This window comes from Periplaneta americana, chromosome 6 (genome assembly GCF_040183065.1).
Source record: "Periplaneta americana isolate PAMFEO1 chromosome 6, P.americana_PAMFEO1_priV1, whole genome shotgun sequence".
In the NCBI taxonomy this organism is placed as follows: Eukaryota; Metazoa; Arthropoda; class Insecta; order Blattodea; family Blattidae; genus Periplaneta; species Periplaneta americana.
Window position 1 is genome coordinate 77,149,261 of NC_091122.1, and position 7,320 is coordinate 77,156,580.

Genomic DNA, 7,320 nt, shown 5'->3' on the forward strand with positions numbered 1-7,320 from the left:
TATATAGGAAGAAGGAGGAGATACACTAAATATAGCCAAAAATCGGTATAACGGAGAAAAATTCTCTCTGGCACCGGGACTCGAACCCGGGTTTGCAGCTTTACGTATCCACTTTATCCACTAAGCCACACTAGATTCTAGTTCCGATACCGGATTGAATTCCCCTCATTTTTAAGTTGTTCCTACTGTGTTCATCTTTGTTGGCCTACCCTCGTGTACCGTGTCACAGTATGTGTAACAGTGACACAATGTCCAACCACAAGTACAGAGGTGCACTCATTACGAGTGACTAAGTGGCCGGGGTCCGACGGAACATGGCACCGTCTTGAATGATATAGTGATTACTTACGCTCTTATCACCATATGGAAACGCAGAATCACTGCATTGAAACTCCATACATACTTCGATACATCATAGCAATATGATAAATATAGCGGTAATATAAATGCTGTTGAACAATATAAAACAATTAAACTAAAATTAACACAAATGGAAAAGTGAAAGTAGGCGGATTGGAACATATGCATATCAGACTATTCTGTTGGTCACAGAGCTGGCCTGTAGATGGACTACAAGATCAAACTAGCACGTAGACGAGAAACTTAATGATGGCACCACTTTAAGAAAGCAATTTTATAAAAATTCCTTTGCATCTATCCGCGCAATGCAGGTGTGCTAATATCTAACAGTCTGACGCTACACCTTGGTACGACTTCATAAATATATAGTGCTTGATCTCCTAATGTAAGAAGTTAAGTTTCGGACTCTGAGTACTAACTGACCGCAGTACATCAAATTGAAGAAACCGATTTTCAGAAGATAATTATATTTGGTACGGAATATGTATGATAAGTCTTTCTTGTGTTAAATTTTAACGTACCTTGGTAACATGTTTCGACCTATTTTGGGTCATCTTCAGAACTGGTTGTTGTTGGTGTTGGCGCCTCTTGTTTCCTGTGTGGGTGCGTTAAAATTTAACACAAGAAAGACTTATCATACATATTCCGAAGTGATACAGTGTTAAAAATTGTGTAATCAAGGCAATACAAGTCACTTAATACACAGTACGTTAAAATTTAACACAAGAAAGACTACTCATACATCCGAAGTGATACAGTGTTAAAAGTTGTGTAATCAAGGTGTATATATTTGGTAATGGTTCCCTCGAAAAAAAAAAAAAAAAACGTGACGATTATCATAACCCACAGTTAGCTTTCTTCGTTATGAAGAGTGGTTCCATTTATAATATTACATTAATGATGAATATGGACCTAACATGTTTTGTGGCTTTAAGAAGCCTAAACCAACGGTTATGAAGGGGCAATATTAAAGAATAATAACATTCTGACTTAAGTTTTAAATCTACGAGAAAATAAAGCTATTATGATTGTCCCAAATAAGTGGTTGACAGCACATGTTGCACACAATCAATCAGTGCTTTAGGCCACGTTATTTGAAGAAATATTGTGGTGAACAGCATAAAAATCACCATATCTCCATCTTTGTGATTTTCAACTACGAGAAACTCTTAATGATAAAGCATATACAAGCGATTCTCAGTATTGGAAGAGCAGAGTCAGAATATGCAGGCGAACGTTGTTTCAATCCAATAGAATGAGCAATAGTCAGTGTTCCAAAATTTCTTCAATCAGATATTGGCTTGATTGAGAACAGAGTAGACGCCCCCAGCATCTTCTCTAAAGATAAGTGCAGAATATATCTATAACAGTATTGTGTGATTTAAGGGAGTCATTCACAATGAAAAGTAATCGCAAACGCAACATGAACACAAACGCTTATGCCAGATTATTTAACGGAGCCATTCACTATTATTTACATAAACATTAATATGAACACAACCCGCCAAACGCTAACGTGTAAGTCAGCAAACTCCACGCTTTCATGTTAGTGTTGTCGGGAATTGAACACATCACATTATGCAATCTGTAGAAGCATTTAATTGCACTGCTGCATTGTCAGATATTACGGAGTTGGTGAAAATATCCATTTTACCAACTCATTTAATAATCTCGATATATTTAAAAAAAAAAAGAGCCAAGTCGTTTTAGTTTATCGTTAATGTCGTTAGCGATTTCATGGTGAATAAAAATTTATGTCTTGTGTCCACGTTAAATGTTAATGTATTTTGTGTTTGCTGTTACTTTTCAATATGTATGGACTTTACACTGTTGAATTTCGTCGATCGCTAAATTTCTCGTTGACTAACATATGCCTAAATGACAGCTTACATACAATCAATTACAGATATCGGAGATGTGATTCGCGTATCACTGTGTAGACACTATGGAACCTGCAATGTAATCCTCTCCATTCGTCCTCCTCCCCCGTAAGGCACCCTACCTGCCGTAAAATATTCTTCATACAGTAAACAAGACAGTGGCGGGCGTACCGGACGTATAAGGTAGTTTACGAAAGTCTCTGTCCAAGCCTTCGATCTCCAAAAGAAGATTTAATGTACGTAGAGTGGGAACTAGAGTTTTTTTACTGTGAAGATGGTGATAAATAAAATGTCTTATGTGTTCCAAGATAATTTCCGGCATGTTTCGAAGGAATGTACATCACTATGTTGCATGGCATTCTCAATATACTGAATTGAAATGTATTATTGATTATTATAAATATTGTTATATTAGTGTTCAATTGAATATTATATTACCGTTATTATTATTTTTATTATTATTATTATTATTATTATTATTATTATTATTATTATTATTATTATTATTATTATTATTATTATTATTAACTTTCGAGGCATATCACTTTTGTTGCCGTCGTTACAAAATTTTGTCCAATATTCTTTTGAGAAGATTAGCTCCGTACGTAGATGAAATTATTGGGGATCATCAGTGCTGTTTTAGGCGTAATAGATCAACTATTGATCAGATTTTTTGTATTCGACAGATAATGGAGAAAAAATGGGAGTATAAGGGTACAGTACATCAGTTATTCATAGATTTCAAAAAGGCATATGACTCGGTTAAGAGGGAAGTATTATATGATATTCTTATTGAATTTGGTATTCCCAAGAAACTAGTTCGATTAATTAAAATGTGTCTCAGTGAAACATACAGCAGAGTCCGTATAGGTCAGTTTCTATCTGATGCTTTTTCAATTCACTGCGGGCTAAAGCAGGGAGATGCACTATCACCTTTACTTTTTAACTTCGCTTTAGAATATGCCATTAGGAAAGTTCAGGATAACAGGCAGGATTTGGAATTGAACGGGTTACATCAGCTTCTTGTCTATGCGGATGACGTGAATATGTTAGGAGAAAATACACAAACGATTAGGGAAAACACGGAAATTTTACTTGAAGCAAGTAAAGCGATCGGTTTGGAAGTAAATCCCGAAAAGACAAAGTATATGATTATGTCTCGTGACCAGAATATTGTACGAAATGGAAATATAAAAATTGGAGATTTATCCTTCGAAGAGGTGGAAAAATTCAAATATCTTGGAGTAACAGTAACAAATATAAATGACACTCGGGAGGAAATTAAACGCAGAATAAATATGGGAAATGCGTGTTATTATTCGGTTGAGAAGCTTTTATCATCTAGTCTGCTGTCAGAAAATATGAAAGTTAGAATTTATAAAACAGTTATATTACCGGTTGTTCTGTATGGTTGTGAAACTTGGACTCACACTTTGAGAGAGGAACATAGGTTAAGGGTGTTTGAGAATAAGGTGCTTAGGAAAATATTTAGGGCTAAGCGGGATGAAGTTACAGGAGAATGGAGAAAGTTACACAACACAGAACTGCACGCATTGTATTCTTCACCTGACATAATTAGGAACATTAAATCCAGACGTTTGAGATGGGCAGGGCATGTAGCACGTATGGGCGAATCCAGAAATGCATATAGAGTGTTAGTTGGGAGACCGGAGGGAAAAAGACCTTTGGGGAGGCCGAGACATAGGTGGGAGGATAATATTAAAATGGATTTGAGGGAGGTGGGATATGATGATAGAAACTGGATTAATCTTGCACAGGATAGGGACCGCTGGCGGGCTTATGTGAGGGCGGCAATGAACCTTCGGGTTCCTTAAAAGCCATTTGTAAGTAAGTAAGTAAGTTTTATTACTTACAAATGGCTTTTAAGGAACCCGAAGGTTCATTGCCGCCCTCACATAAGCCCGCCAGCGGTCCCTATCCTGTGCAAGATTAATCCAGTTTCTATCATCATACCCCACCTCCCTCAAATCCATTTTAATATTATCCTCCCATCTACGTCTCGGCCTTCCTAAAGGTCTTTTTTCCTCCAGTCTCCCAACTAACATTCTATATGCATTTCTGGATTAAGTTTTATTATTATTATTATTATTATTATTATTATTATTATTATTATTATTATTATTATTATTATGCATATTCCCCATTATTCCAAGAGTACATCGTGCATAAGAATTGCGTAACATGTTAATAAGCATGCTCTGCATGTTGACGTTTCAGCACCTGACATGACAGAAAAAGAAGACTAGTTACACTGTGTCATGGGAGATACCCAAATGTCTCATATCATTTTCGTAAAGGGAGTTCGTAAAACATGCATGATTAAAGTTGCAGAAATTTTGTGCCCCAAAGAAATGCAACACTTTCGCAATTTACTCCTTTCTCGACAAACTGTTGTACGAAGATTGAAATCATAAATAATGACATATCTAGGCAGATTGATGCTACAATTCATAACTTTGTACATTTTTATCTCGCTTGTAATGAAAGCAATGATTTGACAGATACAGCTCAGTTATTTGTATTTATACGCGGTGTTGAAAAACAGCTTAATTTGAGGAATATTTATTAGACCTGATTCCTCAAAAAGTAATATAACTTCACTGAAGAAGAAATATTCAATGGCCTTTGCTTGTGATTACATAAACGTAATTGACAGTAGTCGAAGCTAGTGTCCATAGCAACTGATGGAGCCTGTTCCATTGTTGCCGAAAAAAAGGGTTTATCCATGACCATAACGAAAAACATAGGCCCTTTACTAAACACTTTTGCGTTTGTAAAGTAGGCTTTTATTCAACATTACTTTATTCCACTAGTGAGATAAAGACTTTACCTCACAGTTTGAACTTTATCTCACAGTTCATTAGTATTTTCCTAGTACCCGGGCACACACGTATACTTTTCCATTCAACTATTACTCAAGAAGTTAATATATTAGTTACTATACCTGGTAAGGTTTATCTTGTCTCAGTAGCAATAAAACCAAGTCCCTTCAAATGAGGGTGGAGATTATAGGAGGGTTGTAAATTTTCAGGATTCCTTTCAAAATCTTGTTATTGTACAGGCTGCCGGAACTCAGTTTCTTGAAAGACAAGCTCAGTGACGGAACTATACAGTACGAAGAGAGATATTTTGTTATTTTATTTTGCGCTACAGAATGTATCAACTAGTCCCTTCCGCCACTGGATGGATGGACGGCATCGCTCCACTCCCCCATCCCCATAACAACACAGTCGAAGTAAGACATATCTCCTTTCTCTCTCTTTTCACAGTGAGACAAGATACATCACACAGCCTTTAGATGTCACTTCCTCTACTTCTTTATTACCATTTCTTAAATATACATACACTCAATCTCCTTCTCTTTTCTCTATCTATTAGCCTACGTCGTAATTTGTGCATTGCATCCATATCTAATATGTATTTTTTTTTCGTAATAATTTACCTTTTGGGATGCGAGGAGACTTGGGTTTATAGGATTTAAAACAACACGCGTTAGTCAACTGAGCTAAACAGACACGATGATAAATTACGTTTTAATATTAAGTTTACAGAAATAAATGTGAAATTATTTTAATCACATTATTCCCGCGAACACTTCTAAATAATCCCTGAAACTTCCAAAAGATGAAAATACACGTTTAAAATGAAAAAAAAGTATATATATATATATATATATATATATATATATATATATTAAAATTATATAATTAATTATAATTTGATGAAAGAGTAATGGAACGGAGGAAAATTCTCTCCGGCGCCGGGATTTGAACGCGGGTTTTCAGCTCTACGTGCTGATGCTTTATCCACTAAACCACACCGGATACCACCCCGGCGTCGGACAGAATCGTCTCAGTTTTAAGTTCCAACTCTTGGGTTCCCCTCTAGTGGCCGCCCTCTGCACTACGTCATAGATGTCTATGAATGAAGGACTGTAGTCCACACATGTGCTGAGGTGCACTCGTTATGAGTGACTAGTTGGCCGGGATCCGACGGAATAAGCGCCGTCTTAAATCACATATGTACTTCGGTACATTAAGTAATATATATGATCACTTGTGATTTAAGACGGCGCTTATTCCGTCGGATCCCGGCCAACTAGTCACTCATAACGAGTGCACCTCAGCACATGTGTGGACTACAGTCCTTCGTTCATAGACATCTATGACGTAGTGCAGAGGGCTGCCACTAGAGGGAACCCAAGAGTTGGAACTTAAAACTGAGACGATTCTGTCCGACGCCGGGGTGGTATCCGGTGTGGCTTAGTGGATAAAGCATCAGCACATAGAGCTGAAAACCCGGGTTCAAATCCCGGCGCCGGAGAGAATTTTCCTCCGTTCCATTACTCTTTCATCGTATGATGACGCAGAATATCTGCATGGAAATATATGTACTTCGGTACATTAAATAATATATATATAATTATAATTTGTTATTTATCCAACGCCTTAGATACCATTCTTCACTAATCATGGCCTCCTACATCATAACCTACCTAGTACACGTATCGATTCTAAAATCCATGCCGTGATATGTGATTATATGAGGACTTATTTTCAGCATATTTTCTTTTATAAAACATAATTTTTCGTTATGGTCATGGATAAAATTACGTATGGTACTTGTGAGAGCAATAAAGATGCACTTACCTCACAAGTACCATACGTAACTATTAATTGGCAGACTAAAAGTATTTCTTAATGAAAGATGTGGGGAATGCAAAGAGAGAAGGCTTGTTGTACTCACTAAAAGACTGCTTTATTGAATTAAAAGTTACAACAATGAAAAAGGCCGCCGTTGCTTCAACAAACAATTGAATAGCCGAAATAGAAAGTTACAGTATAACATAGTTCAATAGGATGGTCATAGATGGCAGGGGTGTCTTTAATCCTCCACATCCTCCCCACCCTGGTCGATCTCTACGGGGACGACCAGCTGTCCATCACCCTTGGCAATGTTTCGCGTGGCCTCCTCCTTGAGGTCTGCAACCTGCAGCTTGGATATGCTGAGCTGGTTGCCTAGCTCCTCAAGCGTCTGCTTCTGCTCCAAACACTGCTCC

General features: G+C 37.1%; 1 non-coding gene across 1 annotated transcript; it reads left to right on the top strand.

The window, feature by feature from the left end:
• The first annotated feature begins 6,512 nt into the window (after positions 1-6,512).
• On the top strand, positions 6,513-6,584 carry TRNAY-AUA (transfer RNA tyrosine (anticodon AUA)). Its single transcript has one exon. It is a non-coding gene; the product is annotated as a tRNA-Tyr (tRNA).
• The last annotated feature ends 736 nt before the right edge of the window (positions 6,585-7,320 follow it).